At 38.8% G+C, this 18,761-nt stretch overlaps 1 protein-coding gene and 1 non-coding gene across 6 annotated transcripts in view; both read right to left on the bottom strand.

Moving 5' to 3' along the window:
- LOC106379958 overlaps positions 1-8,350 on the bottom strand; it is a 37,824-nt gene extending 29,474 nt beyond the window's left edge. For 3 of the 5 annotated variants that reach the window (XM_048762462.1, XM_048762464.1, XM_048762467.1), the window contains exons 1-3: positions 7,886-8,349; positions 7,344-7,574; positions 7,103-7,182 (exon numbers count right to left, since the gene is read on the bottom strand). The gene's annotated coding sequence lies outside the window, so the exon portion shown is untranslated. Of the gene's footprint in view, positions 1-7,102; positions 7,183-7,343; positions 7,575-7,885 lie in introns of all 5 variants that reach the window. The other 2 variants (XM_048762472.1, XM_048762475.1) reach the window with 1 other exon arrangement.
- A 9,127-nt stretch (positions 8,351-17,477) lies between these two features.
- LOC125607755 lies at positions 17,478-17,583 on the bottom strand. The gene has a single exon (XR_007338825.1). It is a non-coding gene; the product is annotated as a small nucleolar RNA R71 (small nucleolar RNA).
- Positions 17,584-18,761: the final 1,178 nt, after the last annotated feature.

Raw genomic sequence — 18,761 nt, 5'->3', positions numbered from 1 at the left:
ACCATTCAAGCTACTTCACCATCAAGCTGATCATCAACTAAGCAAGCAATCTATGCGTGCTCTTTTTCCCTATCTTTGGTTTTGTCCCAATGGGTTTTCCAAAGATAGGTTTTTAACGAGGCCATAGATTTGCTTCTCAAATCCCTTAGTTGATGATCTCGATCCAACCTTATCCCGGATCAACCTTATGTTATATTATGTATTTCATTTCATGTTTTTGTTTTCAAACTTGTCACTTGTTTCTATTTCCAAGAGAGCGTGTGCCTTTACTCTCTTGCTAGTTTTCGAGAAGCTTGGAGCCTGTTCCAACTTCTCCTATATAAGTGTACTTTAAAACCCTTCTTATCAATCAATTATCTTTTATCATAAACCTTTCTTTTGTTCTCTCTACTGCTTGTTCGCGAGTTGTTGAGTGTTCTTGTTGGTGTGTAGTATCCAACAACCCAAGAGTGTCTATCTCAGTGTGTCATATCCGATCTAGTCACTTAGGAGTATCAAGGAGCCTTTCCGCAGCCTCTTGTGTCACCAATCGATCCACAACCTTGTAGAGCTTGAGTCTTTGATTCGTTCTAGCAAGGATCTATCCCATACTATCCAGAGAAGCAATCTAGGGACGTATTATGTGGTATCAGAGCATCTCTGGTTAGGGAAGTACTCGTTTCTCTTTTGTTTCGATTTAACCTGTTCATCTTCTTGATCAGTTTTAGATCGATCCGTTTTGTTTCAACTGATCTGTTCTTTGATTCGCAATATCCATTGATTGATCTGTAAACCATTGTTGTTTGATTGTGTGATCTAATCGTTTTGTGTCGATCAAATTGTTAAGAAGTTTTGAATTGATAGATCTAGGTTTCGCGCTTTTAGATCCGATCGATTATCGATTCATATTCTCATTTTAATCTCTTGTTTGAATCTGACTGATTGAGTGATCTGTTTTAAATCATCTATAACAACTAGATCTACTTGTGTGTCGTCGAAATCTGATTAACAAACCTACCCTGATCGCGTTTCTATTGTGATTTACTTGTTGTCGATTTGAATTCTCGTTGCTTGATAATCAAGTTTTCTTTTACCGCCAGTTTATTTCAGTTTAAAATCTCTTGATCATCTACTGATTACGATCAGTTTAATTTGAATTATTTACTGGTTGAGTTTTGCTGTTGATTCTAGGTACCAATGGGGAAAGAATCAGAAGAAGAAGCCGAGCTAGTAAGGAAGAACAAGATGCTGAGAGATCAAATGACCGAGCAAATGAATCAGACCATGATCTCTACTATGGCTGATATGCTCAAGGCTAGCATGAAGGAATTACGTGAGGAGATGAGACAAGAGTTGAGGCAAGCTACTGGCCAGGGACATAGCAATGAGTCTAGAAGAAACCGACCTACTCCAGTACGGCAAGAGCATGCGGGTTCACAAGAGACCGACAACTACTACTCGCGCCATAGAACTGAGCACAACCCAACTGAGCGCAGTAGTTCTTCTTCTGAACTGAGCAGAGGAAGATCGAGGCGTGAACATGATGGAAGGGGGTCACGCAAAGACAAGCTTTCAGGACTTAAGCTTAAGATTTCATCCTTCCATGGCAAGGTTGATCCAGATGCCTATTTGGAATGGGAAAAGAAGATCGAGCTTGTCTTCAATTGCCAACACTACTCCAATGCCCAAAGGATCAAGATTGCAGCAACTGAATTCTATGATTATGCATTGAGTTGGTGGGATCAGCTTGTAACTACTAGACGGCTTAACCAAGAGAATCTGGTTGATTCATGGCACGAAATGAAGTCACTCATGCGCAAACGGTTTGTTCCAAGCCATTATCACAGCGATCTACATCAAAAGCTGCGAAGACTTACCCAAGGAACACGAACTGTTGAAGAATACTACCAAGACATGGAGTTGCTGATGTTAAGAGCTAGTATCTTGGAGGATAGAGAAGCTACTATGGCAAGGTTTCTTGGAGGACTTAACCGTGAGATACAAGACAATGTGGAGATGCAGCACTATGTGGAAATAGAAGAGATGTTGCACAAAGCTATTCTGGTGGAGCAGCAGCTCAAGAGGAAGGGTAACTCACGCAGCTATGGATCTACTAAGTTCCACCACTCTAAGGAGGAGAAAACGTCCTATCTAAAGGATAGCAAGCCTCAGCAGAAAGAAGAGCCTAAGCCGAGCAGCACATACAGCAAAGACAAAGGCAAAGCTGAAATCACTAGTTCAAGAACTAGAGATGTTAAGTGTTTCAAATGTCAAGGGCGTGGGCATTATGCCAATGAGTGCACCAACAAAAAGGTTATGATTCTTCTTGAGAATGGAGAATATGAATCAGAGGAAGAGAAGTTTGAGTCTGATCATGAGGAGTCTGAAGAAGAAAGTGAAGTAGAACCCGTGAAGGGAAGGTTGTTGGTGATAAGAAGGCTCTTGAATTTGCAAGCCAAGAATGGAGAGCTTGAGCAGCGAGAGAATCTATTCTACACAAGGTGTATGGTTCAGGGAAAGGTGTGCAGTCTCATTATTGATGGAGGAAGTTGTGTCAATGTAGCTAGTGAGACTATGGTGAAGAAATTGGGTTTGAAAATTCAGAAACACCCAAGACCCTACAGATTGCAGCGGCTCAATGAAGAGGGCGAGATGAGAGTTTCTACTCAAGTACTGGTTCCTATAGCCATTAGTAGATATGAAGATGAAGTCTTGTGTGATGTGTTGCCAATGGAAGCCAGTCATATACTCCTTGGAAGACCCTGGCAGTATGATAGACGTGTGAATCATGATGGCTTCACCAACAAACACTCATTTGAATTCAACGGAAAGAAGACTGTTCTGGTGCCTTTATCTCCTAAAGAGGTTCATGAAGATCAACTCCAGCTTCAGAAAAATAAAGAGAAAAAGATTGATCTCAAACCTGATCATGACAAGCATCACAGCCTCTATGCCAAACAGGGAGATATCAAAAGAATTCTCTACTCTCAAAATTCTATTATCTTGCTTATGTTTAAAGAGACTCTTCTAACAGTTACTGATCACACACCGGATCATCCGAGTGAACTAGTTTCTCTTTTACAGAAGTATGCAGATGTGTTCCCAGATGATAGCCCCATTGGATTACCTCCAGTGCGTGGGATTGAGCACCAAATAGACTTTGTACCTGGTTTTACACTGTCCAACCGTCCAGCATACAGGACCAATCCAGTTGAAACTAAAGAATTGCAAAAACAAGTAGAGGAGCTGATGGAGAAGGGTCATATCCGAGAGAGTCTGAGTCCTTGTGCAGTTCCAGTGCTCCTTGTGCCAAAGAAAGATGGGAACTGGCGCATGTGTGTTGATTGTAGAGCAATCAACAACATAACAGTAAAGTATCGCCACCCTATTCCTAGATTAGATGATATGCTTGATGAGTTACATGGTTCTTGCATCTTTTCTAAGATAGACTTGAAAAGTGGATATCATCAGATTAGGATGAAAGAAGGAGATGAGTGGAAAACTGCGTTTAAAACTAAACATGGCTTGTATGAATGGTTAGTTATGCCATTTGGATTAACCAATGCGCCTAGTACATTCATGAGATTGATGAATCATATTCTGAGGTCTTTCATAGGCATCTTTGTTGTTGTGTACTTTGATGATATATTAGTTTACAGCAAATGCTTAGAAGATCATATAGAACATCTTAGGGCTGTTTTGGATGTTTTGAGAAAGGAAAAGCTATATGCCAATCTAAAGAAGTGCACTTTTTGCACAGATAACTTGGTCTTTCTAGGTTTTGTTGTAAGTGCAGATGGTGTAAAGGTGGATCAGGAAAAGATCAAAGCAATACAAGAGTGGCCGAGTCCAACTACAGTGGGAGAAGTAAGGAGTTTTCATGGACTGGCAGGTTTCTATGGGCGTTTTGTGAAGGATTTCAGCACTCTAGCAGCTCCCCTAACTGAGATAATCAAGAAGGATGTAGGATTCAAGTGGGGAGAAGCTCAAGAAGCCGCATTCCAACTCCTTAAAGAGAAGCTTACTCAATCTCCTCTTCTCATACTTCCTGATTTTTCTAAAACATTTGAAATAGAATGTGATGCCTCAGGAATTGGAATTGGTGCTGTGTTGATGCAGGATAAAAGACCTATTGCTTACTTCAGTGAGAAACTCAGTGGAGCTACTCTCAACTATGCCACTTATGACAAAGAACTCTACGCCTTGGTGAGAGCTCTACAGACTTGGCAGCATTATCTCTGGCCAAAGGAGTTTGTCATTCACACCGACCATGAATCTCTCAAGTATCTCAAAGGACAAAGTAAGCTCAGCAAGAGACATGCTAGATGGGTAGAATTCATTGAAACCTTTCCGTATGTGATCAAATACAAACAAGGTAAGGAGAATATAGTTGCTGATGCACTATCCCGAAGGTATGTCCTCTTAACTACTCTTGATGCTAAGTTGCTAGGCTTTGAGCAGATTAAAGAAATGTATGAATCTGATCCTGACTTTCAAGAAGCTTATAAATCATGTGCTAAGTATGCTTCTGGACATTATTTTAGGCATGATGGATTCTTATTCTATGACAATCGTTTATGTGTGCCTAATTGCTCTTTGAGAGATCTATTTGTCAGAGAATCCCATGGAGGAAGCTTGATGGGTCATTTTGGTATAGCAAAAACCCTTAAAGTTTTGCAGGATCACTTCTATTGGCCGCATATGAAAAGAGATGTGGAGAGAATCTGTGGAAGGTGCACAACTTGCAAGCTTGCAAAGTCTAAAGTTCAACCCCACGGTTTGTATACTCCTTTGCCTATTCCTACTCATCCTTGGAATGATATATCTATGGATTTTGTTATGGGTTTGCCTAGAACTAGGACTGGAAAGGATTCTATCTTTGTGGTTGTTGATAGATTCTCTAAAATGGCACATTTCATAGCTTGCAATAAAACTGATGATGCATTGCATGTAGCTAATTTGTTCTTTAAAGAAGTTGTACGTTTGCATGGAATGCCTAGGACTATAGTTTCAGATAGAGACACTAAATTCCTTAGCTACTTTTGGAAAACATTGTGGTCTAAACTAGGAACTAAGCTATTGTTTTCTACTACTTGTCATCCACAAACTGATGGACAGACTGAAGTAGTTAATAGAACCCTAGGGACTCTCCTGCGTGCATTCATCAAAAAGAACTTGAAATCATGGGAAGATTACTTACCTCATTGTGAATTTGCATACAATCATGCTATGCATTCTGCTTCTAAGTTTTCTCCTTTTGAAATTGTTTATGGGTTCAATCCCATCTCACCTTTGGATCTAATACCTTTACCTGAGTGTGAAAGAGTTAATATGGATGGAAAAAAGAAAGCTGAGATGGTGCAGCAGATTCATGAGCAAGCTAAGCGCAATCTAGAAGAGAAAACTAAGCAATACGCCAAACAAGCCAACAAGGGAAGGCGTGAGATGATCTTTGAAGTTGGAGATCAAGTATGGGTTCACATGAGGAAAGAAAGGTTTCCAAAAGAGAGGAAGTCTAAGCTAATGCAGAGGATTGATGGCCCTTTTGAAGTCACCAAGAGGATCAATGACAATGCCTACAAACTTGATCTGCAAGGTAAGTACGACATAAGTGATAGCTTCAATGTTACTGACTTGATCCCTTTTGCTGCAGATGAGCCAGATTTGAGGACAAATCCTTTTCAAGAGGGAGGGGATGATGTGATCATGGACCAACTAGCTAATGGAGATGATGAGGATCTGGATAAGCCAACTGATGGAGATGTCCTAGCCTTGCCTAAAGGACCTATGACTCGATCAAGATCAAGGAAGCTCACGCAAGTTATTGGAGGATTGGTTAAGATGTCATGGAAGCAAGAGGAATGTCTTGGTAGAAGCTTGATCAACCAAGACACACTTATCACCATTCAAGCTACTTCACCATCAAGCTGATCATCAACTAAGCAAGCAATCTATGCGTGCTCTTTTTCCCTATCTTTGGTTTTGTCCCAATGGGTTTTCCAAAGATAGGTTTTTAACGAGGCCATAGATTTGCTTCTCAAATCCCTTAGTTGATGATCTCGATCCAACCTTATCCCGGATCAACCTTATGTTATATTATGTATTTCATTTCATGTTTTTGTTTTCAAACTTGTCACTTGTTTCTATTTCCAAGAGAGCATGTGCCTTTACTCTCTTGCTAGTTTTCGAGAAGCTTGGAGCCTGTTCCAACTTCTCCTATATAAGTGTACTTTGAAACCCTTCTTATCAATCAATTATCTTTTATCATAAACCTTTCTTTTGTTCTCTCTACTGCTTGTTCGCGAGTTGTTGAGTGTTCTTGTTGGTGTGTATTATCCAACAACCCAAGAGTGTCTATCTCGGTGTGTCATATCCGATCTAGTCACTTAGGAGTATCAAGGAGCCTTTCCGCAGCCTCTTGTGTCACCAATCGATCCACAACCTTGTAGAGCTTGAGTCTTTGATTCGTTCTAGCAAGGATCTATCCCATACTATCCAGAGAAGCAATCTAGGGACGTATTAAGAGGGAAGCCACAAAGGAAAAGTACTAATGTTGTTTTCAAAGAAGTTTTCAGTAACCTTGAAAACAGAGAGGAGTGATGGAAGTGTGCTAAAGCGAGTTTGTTTTGTTTCATTAGATTGCAGAGTGCTACTGTTTTGTTTGAGTTTGGTTTTGTTTCATTAGGTTGCAGAGTGCTACTGTTTTGTTTTGGCTCGACTACATTTGATTTTATTTTTCATAGTAATTTCCTACTTGAAGCCTAAATAAATTCAGTTTGTTTTTTTGTTTTACCGGACACAAGCAGCTCTACTTTATTCTATGAACCTAATAGATGTCTTAAATCAAATAACATGTTTCTGATAGACATGTTTTGATCCCAAAGAAAATATTGTTTATCATCAACTCAAACTAATCCTTAATCAAAGAGATTTCAAAAAATCATCCAATACTAAATCATCAAACCAACACCAGATATGCAACAATCACTATCTTTTAATATCAAAGCAGTCAATTCCATAATTAAATCTAAGTATTTGGACCTACCTAAACCAATAACCCTATAATGATTCTACTGTTTATTTCACGGTTCCTCAATTCATGCACATTGAAGATACTACTAACCTTAATTTTTGAACTTGGTTTTGTGTACTATTCCAATAAATAATTTGCAGTATCTCCTTTATCCAATCTTCTGCAATAACCTAACCAATATTTTACGAAATATGAGTTTGATCTGTTAGCGTAAGTTGAGAAGAATACATAATTTAAAACAAAAACAGAACAAGAGGAAAATCATGAGTGTTTGTAAGAAATATATTGATGTAACGTGGAAGGGTATACATATTTGGTGAAAGCACTTTACTTTTTGATTATGTTTTCTCAGGTTTGTTTTCTACCCTGATTATGTCTTTATAAGATTAAACTTATTGCTACCTGTCCAGAAAAAATAAAAACTCCATTATTCAATAACATAAACAAAGGGTTCTCAATGCTGATTATACAAGTTAATAGAACGACCTAATTTTAAAAAAATATATATAAAAGCGAGTAAACTTATCTTTTCCATTGCAATCCCTTCTCCCCTCGGTGATATCTGTTGACAATCACTCAAATATATGACATAGGCACATAATAACAAATATATTAGAACTCTGAGATGACTACAACCTCAATAGAATTTTAGTTACATCTTAGACTACCAAACAACTGCAATTTTGTCTCAGGCTACAAAACCCAAACTTTATATCCATCTACTGTCTAAACTTTTTTTGTAAACATCAAACAGAAGGAATCTATAAGTAGAGGTGAGAGATCTATCAATACGAGAAATATATAGAAACGAATTTTAGATTTGACTGATCGGAGAATATTAAGGTTTACAATCAAAAATCTAAAGAGTCTAACCTCAAAATAGAAGATCGATTGACTTTGGTGATAGATTGAACGGTTTTGATTCGGTGAATTGATCCCTTGATGTCGATTTTTCATTCGCAAAAAAAAAAAGAAGAAAGGAAGAAGAAACTTTGCAGAACGGCGTTTGCATCCCTTGATGGAGAGCTCAAATTTGATGTTGTATTCCACAGAACGACCGAAATTTGATCATCGAAACCTTGATAAAATCGAAAGGATGGATAAAGATTGATGCCAATTTTGTTTTGATTCCACAGAACGACCGAAAGAGAAGACGAAAATAAATTATAGTGGTTAATTTATTTTAGACACGTTAAAGTAGTTGACCTCCCGGAAAAAAAATGTGGGCTTAATTTTGTTATTGAGCAAACTATATTGTTTTTAACTAATGGGCTAATTCCATAGACATTTTTTTGACTAATTTAACGTGTCTTTAACTTTTTAAATGAACCAAGTATAATTATTTTGCAAATATATGGATCCCAAACATCTATCTCTTCGCAATTGTGTTTGATAAAAAAAAAATTAAACTACAAACTTTATATACAACTCGAAAACAAAACAAAAGTCAATTATAAAAGAAGTTCTATTATAAAAAAATAATTTAATCTAATCTCAAAACTTATTACGAAAATTTTTCAAATATTATCCGCGCACAGCGCGGATCTCGATCTAATTATAATTTGGTTGATGGTTGTAGGATGCAATTCTCCTACATTTAATCCTAATTTTTTTTATTAAACCGTTATTTATATTGGCTAATGATTTGTATTACTATATTACTAATTCCAGTTATCTTTCATTTTAAAACGATCTCAGCCAAATAATTGATTACCGAAATCATGAACATATACTTATTATTTTGTTCCATAATCCTGCAGATTACCGAAAACTTCTGATAATAATAATATTATTGTTAAAGTAAAGCTTCGTTAAAGTTTTGATCAATAAAGTGAAGTCCAATCCATCATGTATATATATTTTCTCTTTGAGAAACAGTGACACACAATGATTAAATTTCGAACACTATATAGTATATTTATTATATGTGATAGAGTTTCACTAATTAAAACCTTTTACAGATTGATTGATGTATATTATGTTATATATTTATAGCAAATATGATTTTAAACATTTAGTCGAGCAAAATAGTTAGATGTATATCATAATTATGTTTTCTACATATTTAATTAAGTTCAATTAATAAGATAAATTTAAATTGATGATTCCAAATACAATATCATATCCTAAGAACATGACAAATAAATAAATTTTTCTATAATCACGCAGAACTTGACAAATTAACAAATTCACTTCAGAAATAAATTAACAAATAAATTTTTCTAAAATCACGCAGAACTTGACAAATTAACAAATTCACTTCTCAAATAATAGTATAAATATAATATTTTTGAAATAATCACAATATTTTTAATATAAGCCTTAACCCTATTGTTCATTTCCAAACCTTAATTTATATACGAACCCCATTAGTATGATAATTGGTATTTTGCAATTAAAACTTCTAATTCTTGAAATTAAATATCACTTTAATATTTAACCATTAGTCTTTGCAAAATTTGAACTTCTAGTTATTGACATAAAGTATAAACTTAAAAATTTAAACATTAATTATTGTAAAATCTAAACAATAAGTCATCCAAAAAATTTATTGGCTAATATGGAAAAGCATGAAGGACCATACTTACCATTCCATTGACTAAGCTTGATCCCAGGGTCACTATTAATTGATTTGTTTATTTTTATTTTTATTTTTCATCTTCTCCTCTATCTTTTCTTCTTCATTCTTTTCTTCATCCTTCTTGTTCGCATATTTCTTTATCTCGACTCATAGATAATTTTTTCGTTTTTATCTCTCACTCTCAGATTTTTCTTCACAGTAGTAAGGTATCCAAGAAGGGTCTGGATTGGGTTACTCCAAAGGTATGTCTAACTTTCTGATTTAGTGTCATTTTCCATTTAATATATTGATTTGGTTCACAAGAAAGAATATACTGATTTGGAAGAGTTTGACAACTGAAAAAGATAGAAGATGGAGGAGGACAACAGATGAGTAGAGCGTGACAACGAAGGACATGGCTGAGGGAATGGCTGAAGCGCCGAGGGTGGAGGAAGACGGCAGATGAGGGCCAGATCCGGCGGAGACTGTTAGAGAGAATAAAATCCCACATCGAAAATATGTAAGGGATTTGAATAATATATATAAGGGACCTGTGCCATTCTACTTATCGCCAATTGGTTTTAAGTTGAAAGTTAAATTGGTATCAAAGTGGACCCAAACCCTGACCCATCAATCCGTCCCGGAAAATAGTCCGATCATCCCACAAATTGATGGCATAAAGAAGGCTCGGTGTCTTAAAGATTGTTAGAAAATAAAGCAATTTCTCGGAGTCTATGATGGATTATGCGAAATTAATGGTTATACGCACCATTGTCTTAAGAGAGGATATTAGAGAAGATCTCACATTATGTAACGGATTTGAATAACATCTAAGAGATTTGGGCCACTCCACTTACCGCCAATTGGTTTTAAGTTGAACTTAACAAAGAGTGTGACATGATAAGTCACAAAGCTTATTCATCATTATCTGAACTTATTTTGATTTTTCTTTTTCTTGTTGGTTTTGTCTCTTTTATTTTCCTAATTAGTTTTAATATTTCTTCTCTTATATAATGTAGCCATACGACAGTTTAAGAATACACAATCAATAAACTATTTCTTCAAGTTCTTACTTTTCTTTAGAGTTACTTTGGTAACTTCATACAAGAGCTTCGCATTACGAATCAAGTCTTTCAACTAGATCCTTCTAAAATTTGAGATCATCTTGTACGTCTGTGTTTGATATCTATCTAGGTTTCCTGTCACAGTGGTATCAGAGCAGTGACAATTTTCTCAGGACCGAATCATGGACACCAGACAAACAACCGCTATCAAAGAGATGAACAAAAAAACTCGAAGAACTTCACTCATCGGAATCTCAACAATCATAGGGACATCTTAAATGATCTAGGTGGAGAAATCGCATAAATCAAAGCGATGATCTCATAAATCCTAAACACTTCACCGATTACACCGACTTCCCCAAGGATAACAAAGTCAATCCACTGGTACCTCCCATCTTCTGCACACAACAAGCGTATCTTCATCGGACCAGACAAATAAAAATGCTCCACCAGATTTAGAACACCACCTGCCTCTTCCCATTGTGTTATCATCTCACTTAACAAAGGTCGGGTTTCCAATGTTGACGGAACAATACGTATGGAATGGAGTTACCGATGTGAAAAATTCTTCTCCAACAATAATAATTCACCAAAATGAAAGGTTCGTCTGGTCTCTCTTCACATGAAGGGAAAAGCTCTCCAGTGGCACCACTGATATCATCGATGAAGAAAACATAAAATACAATTGCAATAAAATAACAAATATGATTCATTGATTCTTCTCTAATAAATAGAGAGAGAGAGAGAGAGAGAGAGAGAGAGAGAGAGAGAGAGAGAGAGAGAGAGAGAGAGAGAGAGAGAGAGAGAGAGAGAGAGAGAGAGAGAGAGAGAGTTGATCCTTCTCCCTTTCATTGTAGCTAATTGCAAAGATGAAATCCTCTAGAGTCTCGTTTTTCTGAATAAAAATTGCGTAGCTAAGAAAAGAAAAGAAGAACAGAATATATAGGACAAAGTCGCATGCAGCTCAAGGAGAGATGGGATCCCTAGGGTAAATTCAGGATGTTTTGGAACTTTCCATAAGAATCTCCGGTGATGGAGTGTGGGGGAGTTGATAGACCATGGATTTCACCCATTTTCATTCATTGTTTATAGGTGTTTTTACTATAGAGTTTATTTATTATATTTACAAGATCAGGAGTGATTTGGAGATAAGTGATGATTTTAGAGTATTTTGGAGATATTTAGAGTAAGCACCCGAGATGACCATCAAGCTCGACCATCGGTCGATATTAGAGGAGGAATATTGATCAATGTTCACACCTGAACATCGATTGACAGCGAAACGCGCAGAAAGCCCGTTTGGTCACAGCCGACTTGAAGCCCAAGTCTCCACCAATTTACAAGATTACCCCTGATGAGTTTAAACCTAAATGTATAAGTGTTGCGACCATGTTAGAGGCAAAGTGTTTTGTTTTTAGTTTTATTACTTTCAGCAAAAGGTTTTAGGATTGTGATAGCTTGGAGAGAAGATCCAAAGTTATAATTTGTGATTGAAACTCTATTAATATCTATTTTACTATTCTATGAAGTTTCCTAACCTAATTGCTTTCATGAATTGCTTGGCCATGTGTGAGTAGTTTCACTGTTCGATTTAGGGTTTAAATAGGTTATGAAGGATTAGCCCCAACTATAGATTCCTGAGTTGTGGTAATTTTCATTAGGATTTTTCATTAATGCATGTTTCTAGATTAGCTACCAAGAACTTGTCCTAGGATTGATAGATAAAAGCGAGAGCTTCATTCTCATCCTGAAAACATTATAACTGAGTTAAGTTTCTTGCTAAGAGTAAGGCGAGAGCTGATCTAGTGAGCTAAATAAGCATTATTCAACCTGCACATAAAGCTTAACTAGAAGCGCGTCGATCGACATTCATATTGGATAATCAATCGACGGAGCAAAAGGTGTATCAATCGATATCCCTTTAGGATCATCGATCGATACTACGATTGATTGAACACATTTGTTTGGGTTATTAGATCTAGTTAATAGACAAGTTCAATCATGCGATAGCTGATGGACTTGTTGAATTGATAGTTGAGCTTTACATTATCATGCATGCAACTCATTAGGCATTTGTAGGATTATAATGCTAAGTTTCATGAATAGAAACCCTAAGTCTAGTTATTTCCTTTTAAGCACCAAAACCTCAACCAATCAATCGAGCAATTACTTGCTCAACCAAAACTGAAAATTTACATTTTAAATCTTAAAAACTTCCTATTTAATAAATCATATTAGATCCATTAGGTTCCCGAGCTCCCTGTGAATGTGATCCCTAAGTACTACAACTCGACCTCTTATTTGAGAGAGTACAAATCACTCCTTAGGGTAATTTGAGTGATATCAAATTTGGCGCCGTTGCCGGGAGGTTGGATCGCATATTGATTTAATTTTGTTTAAGTTTCTGACATAAATTTTTTTTTCATGGATTTTCAGGTACATGCCCAACAGTACTAGAAGCAACAAGGAAAGTCAACTACTTTTCTCACCAGATCCTGCAAGCTTAGAGCGTTGAATCCGCAAAGAAGCTCGCTCCTCAACGATCGATAACACCACCTATTCATCTGTCGATTTCTGGCAACCACCATCGACCCAGACACTAGTCCTGTCGACCGATAGTCGCTCACCACTATCCACCAAAGACACTCATCTTCCGTCGACTAACATCTTCCATCCGACATTGATCGATACTTCAGTCCGAACATCGATCGATACTGAGCCGTGGGACATGGTTGCCACTTTGATACTTGTACGAGATGATAGAGGATACATGTATGACCAGGAGGGTCATCTACATAATGTAGAAGGTTAGAGGATAAATGCTCAAGGGGCTGCAATCCCTGAGTCCGATACTGATGCTACAGGAGCTACTCTACCTGTAGGCTACTCTACCTGTAGATGAGGCTGCACGAACCATAACGTTGGCTGACTACATTCGTCCAGATCAGTTCTACACCAACCGATCAGCCATTCGTTCTCCCACTATTCAGAGGGATTTCGAGTTGAAGCCACAATACTATACACTCGTGGGACAAACACCCTACTATGGGTTATCTCACGAGCATCCTATGGACCATCTGGAGAGGTTCGAGGATCTTATATCAGCAATTAAAGTCGAAGGAGTCTCTGAAGACTACCAGCTCTTCAAGTACTCACTTGCTGGAGATGCTTTGCATTGACTTAAGCAGTTACCACCAGGATCTCTGACATCCTGGGGAGCCATCAAGAATGCATTCTTGTGCAACTTCTTCGATGAAGCGCGTGCTGAATACTTGAAAAGAAAGATTGCTACATTCACTCAGGAGCCTGCAAAGTCATTCAAAAGCTCTTGGATCAGATTCGAGTCTTATCAGAGAGACTGTCCACACCATGGATTCAATGAAGTACATCTGCTCATTACTTCCTACGGAATCAACCGCATCTTGCAAAGCCGTGAGGATCATGACTCACGAGAAGTTCGCAGTAAAACACCCACATCCGCCCTGTCATGTCTACGTAAACATCGGTCGACATTCTGACCCCACCATCGATCGACATCAGGAGACCGTCATCGATCGATAACCTCCAGCACCTATCGATCGACGAGCACCTATTACGTACCGAGTGCAGATGCCAGAGATAGATGTTGCACGTCTTAATGCACTCAGGCCCAAACCCAAACCTTCAGAAAACCCATCGGACCTTCAGATGATGAAGTGGATGCTATGGAAGTTGATAGGGTTCCTAAGGGAAGAACCCTAACGAAAAGAAAGGAAAAAGTGGCGAAGCATCTGAAGAGAGGGGGTAATGAAAAGGAAAAGGAAATTTTCCAAAAAATAGTCTTTAGAATTCCTCTAGATAAGCCATTCGATGAAACTTATTTTACCCACAGATTGTGGATGTTCTTCAAAGAAACCAGAGAGACAGAAGAAGACATTAGGAGAATGTTCTGTGAAGCTAGAGAAAAGATGAGGATGAGGATTACATTGAAGAAGAAGAGAGATCCTAGGTAATTTGCAATACCTTGCATGGTGAAGGGTATTGAATTCCCACATGCCTTGTGCGACACAGGAGCATCAGTCTGCATCCCACCTAGGATTATGGCAGACCATATGGGTCTTCAACTGGAGCCTTCACAGGAATTATTCACTTTTGTGGATTGTTCCCAGAGGAACTCAGGATGACTTGTGAGAGACCTAGAGGTGCAGAATTGTAATGCCCTAAATCCATTAGATTTCCATGTCTTGGACATCAAGCTGAAATGAAACTCTTCTCTATTACTTGGGAGAGCCTTCTTGTGAACAGTGGGAGCAGTGTGCAACTTGCAAACCAACCGGTTTGCATCTAACACTCATCGATCCTAATGCACACTACGACCATATCCCAGTCAAGAAGCCACAGAAGACCTCCAGAAGAATCAATAATCCAGGAATCATTGGAGCTTGCCACTGTGGAGCCGAGTACGAGACAGAATACTCAGTGTCGATCAAAACTCACACTGCAACATCGATCGACAGTGCCCAACCAAAATCGACCGACGCAGAAGCAGAAAAATCGGTCAATATTTGTCAAGGAGAATGGGAAAACGACTACTACATTCCCTCTATGGCAACACACACCATGTATACAGAGGAGTATGATGAAGATTATGAGGAATAACGAGATTGATATACCTTGGATTTGACCCATTTTTATCCATGGTATATTATTATTTTACTATATATATATATCTATGTTTTCTACTCTTCTAGGTATGTTTTCAGGTTCAGGTGCATTTCGGAGTAAAGCTATGACTTTGGAGCATTTTGGAGCATATAGGACATTTCACCCGAGCTGACCACTTAGAGGTCGACGAGAGGAAGAATAATCGATCGATACGCATCAGTGCTGACGATCGATATCAAGAAATGCCTCGACAGATGAAGATTAATATCGATCGATGTACACAAGTACCGTCAATCGATGTCGAGACACCAGACGCGACATTTTGGATTCAGCAGACTTAAAAACCAAAGCCAAGCCAAATTACCAAAATGCCCTGACGAGTTTTTAACCTAGTAAAATATATACTGCCTAAGTTTTTGACGGCAAAAAGAGCTTTTTCTTTTCTAGACCTAGTTGTGTTACAAGTTTCATTTGGGAGAGAAGATCACTAGTGATTGGAACTCCTTGTTTCATTTTCTTATCATCTATTCTATGAGTTTCTATTTATCCATTGATATGAATTGCTTTGCTATGTCTGAGTAGTTCAACTGTTAGATCCAGGGTTCAGATAGGTTTGTGGGATTAGCCCCAAACTATAGATCTGCCTTGTTGTGATATTCATGATAGATTTGTATTCATTGCTTGTTTTAGCCTAGCTAACTAGAACATGATCATAGGATTGCATATTCAAGCACCCTTGTTATCCCATCCTGACATCTATCTATCATATTAGGATTGCTAGAGAGGGCTAACCGCCAATTTAGATCTTAGTAGAGCATTTTCATACTCGCGCATAGGCCTGGCTAGAACCCGTCGATCGATGTCCTCAACTGACAATCGATCGATGTTGGCAAAAGTGTATCGGTCGACGTCTTAATAGACTATCGATCGACACTCTCTTGTGTCTGCATCTAACCGGTGAGACACAAGATCTAGTCTGTTAACCAGTGGTACATGCGACAGCTGATCACTGAGTTAAGCGAATGAGCTCTAATATATCATGCATGCAACAGTTAGGCATCTATAGGAATTATAATCTCCAACACCTGAATAGTGGCCCTGCATCTAATATCATTTCCAACCTAAGTTACATTTATCATTTACTCGCTAGTTACTATTGCTATTTTATTTAAAACATTACAACCTTTAGAATTAATAAACACTAGATTTAATTGTTCCCTAGCTCCTTGTGGATTCGATCCCTAAGTACTACATCTGAACCTCTTTTGATGAGAGTAACACTCCTTAGGGTAATTTGAGTGGTATCAAATTTGGCGCCGTTGCCGGGGAGCTTTGATCGCCATTAGATTTAGTTTTATTAGTTCTTATTCTTTTCTTTACCCCCTTTTCTAATAATTTTTCTTTTTCTTGTCTTTTCAGGTGCATGCCCAGCGGTACCAGAAGCAACAAGGAGAAAGACTTGCTGTTCTCAGACGATCCTGCTCATTTGGAACGCACCATCCGTAGAGGTCAACGTTCCACATCGCTCGACGCAACCACTTCGTCGTCGATCGATACGCACAACCAACCGTCGACCGACACCAGACGGTCATCGTCGATCGATCCCAGTCGGTCGACAACGATCGATACTACACCGCGTACGTCGATCGATAACGTGTCATCAAAAATGATAAACATTATTATTCTAACTCGGGATGAGAACGGAAACCTGTATGACCAGGCCGGTCATATGCGTAATGCAACAGGTCAGAAAATAGATGCTCAGGGAACTGTAATCCCTGATGCTGATGCTACAGGAGCTGCTCAACCTGTAGATGAGGACGCTCGATCGAAACCACTGGCCGACTACAATCGCCCAGATGAGTACTATTCCAACAGATCAGCGATTCGACTTCCGGAGATCCAGAAGCAGAATTTCGAGCTGAAGCCTCAATACTACACTCTCGTGTCGCAGATACCCTACTCTGGGTTACCGCACGAGCATCCTATGGACCATTTGGAATGGTTCGAGGATCTAATCGCTGCCATTCGGATGGAAGGAGTCCCGAAGATTACTTGTTGTGCAAGCTTTTCAGATACAAGCTGAATGGAGAAGCGATGCACTGGCTTAGGCAGCAACCCACATGATCTTTAACATCCTGGAGCGACATCAAAAATGCTTTCCTACGAAACTTCTTCGATGAGGCGCGCGCTGAAGAACTTCAGAACAAAATTTCCACATTCTCGCAGAAGGCTGGAGAGTCCTTCAAAGATGCGTGGATTAGATTTAGGTTTTTCCAGCGAGACTGTCCACACCACGGATTTAATGAAGTGCAGCTGCTAAGCACTTTCTTCCGAGGTCTCGCCTTACAGTATCAAATGGCTCTTGATACGGCGAGTGAAGGAAACTTCACTACTCCGAATCCATTGGAAGCTGTGAGACTTATCGAAAACCTTGCTAACAGCAGCAGCACCAAAAACACTGACTCTGAACGGAAGAAGTCTGTAGCCTCTATCGGGAAGGAACAGATGGACGAAGTAAGAGCTAAGCTAGATGTGGTGCACGAACTTCTTAGGAAGCAAGTATGTTCAGCTGAAGGAGAAGTAGCAGATACTGAAGGAGAAGAAGATGTGAACTACATCGGAGGTACCGGATTCCAAAAATTTGGAAACCAGGGCGGAAACAGAAACTTCTTTGGAAATGGCCAAAGAAGTAACCAAAGTTCACAATTTCAAAAACCCTTCAACAACAGCAAGAGCTACTCGAACTCTTACTATCAAAATCCACCACCCCAAACTCAGGAAAGCAAGATCGAAGAAATGCTTGATCGAGTACTGTTGGGACAACAACAAATCACCGTGGATTTCAACGGTAAGATAGACTCTGCCTACAACAATCTGAACACCAAAATCGAGACCTTAGGGACTCAGGTGAGAAAACTTGAAACCCAAGTAATTCAGACGGGCGAGACTATTAAGAGGCAAGAAGCTTTTGCTAGAGAAGCAGGAGCCGACAAAGGGAAACACCACGTAAATGCCATCATAGATGATGAATTCTGGCAAGTGGTGAGAAATGAAAACCTTGAGGAAGGAGATTTCGAAATCGAAAGCTCCATGAGTCTCGGCGGGTCCCAATGGTATCGACCGATGTCGATGAACTCGCATCGATCGACAGACCATGATGAAGATCGATGGACGGATTACTCCAGACATCGATCGACGTCATCTGGCGATTCGACTGAATGCAATACGGTTCGAATTCTAACTCATGAATAATTTGCAGCTAAGCATCCTCACCCACCCTCCCCTTTCTATGAAAAAATCGATCGGATCGGTTAACTCAACCATCGATCGACAGAGTGAGTCCGACGTCGATCGTCACAACACACCTCCCATCGATCGACAGGTACCTCTGACATACCGAGTGCGGTTACCCTCAATCGATAATGATTATATCAATGCACTCAGACCACCACCTAAACCATTAGCAAACCCACCCGAA

Source organism: Brassica napus, chromosome A3 (genome assembly GCF_020379485.1).
Source record: "Brassica napus cultivar Da-Ae chromosome A3, Da-Ae, whole genome shotgun sequence".
In the NCBI taxonomy this organism is placed as follows: domain Eukaryota; kingdom Viridiplantae; phylum Streptophyta; class Magnoliopsida; order Brassicales; family Brassicaceae; genus Brassica; species Brassica napus.
Note: the sequence above shows the minus strand (reverse complement) of the source record. Positions and strands in the feature narration are given on the sequence as shown.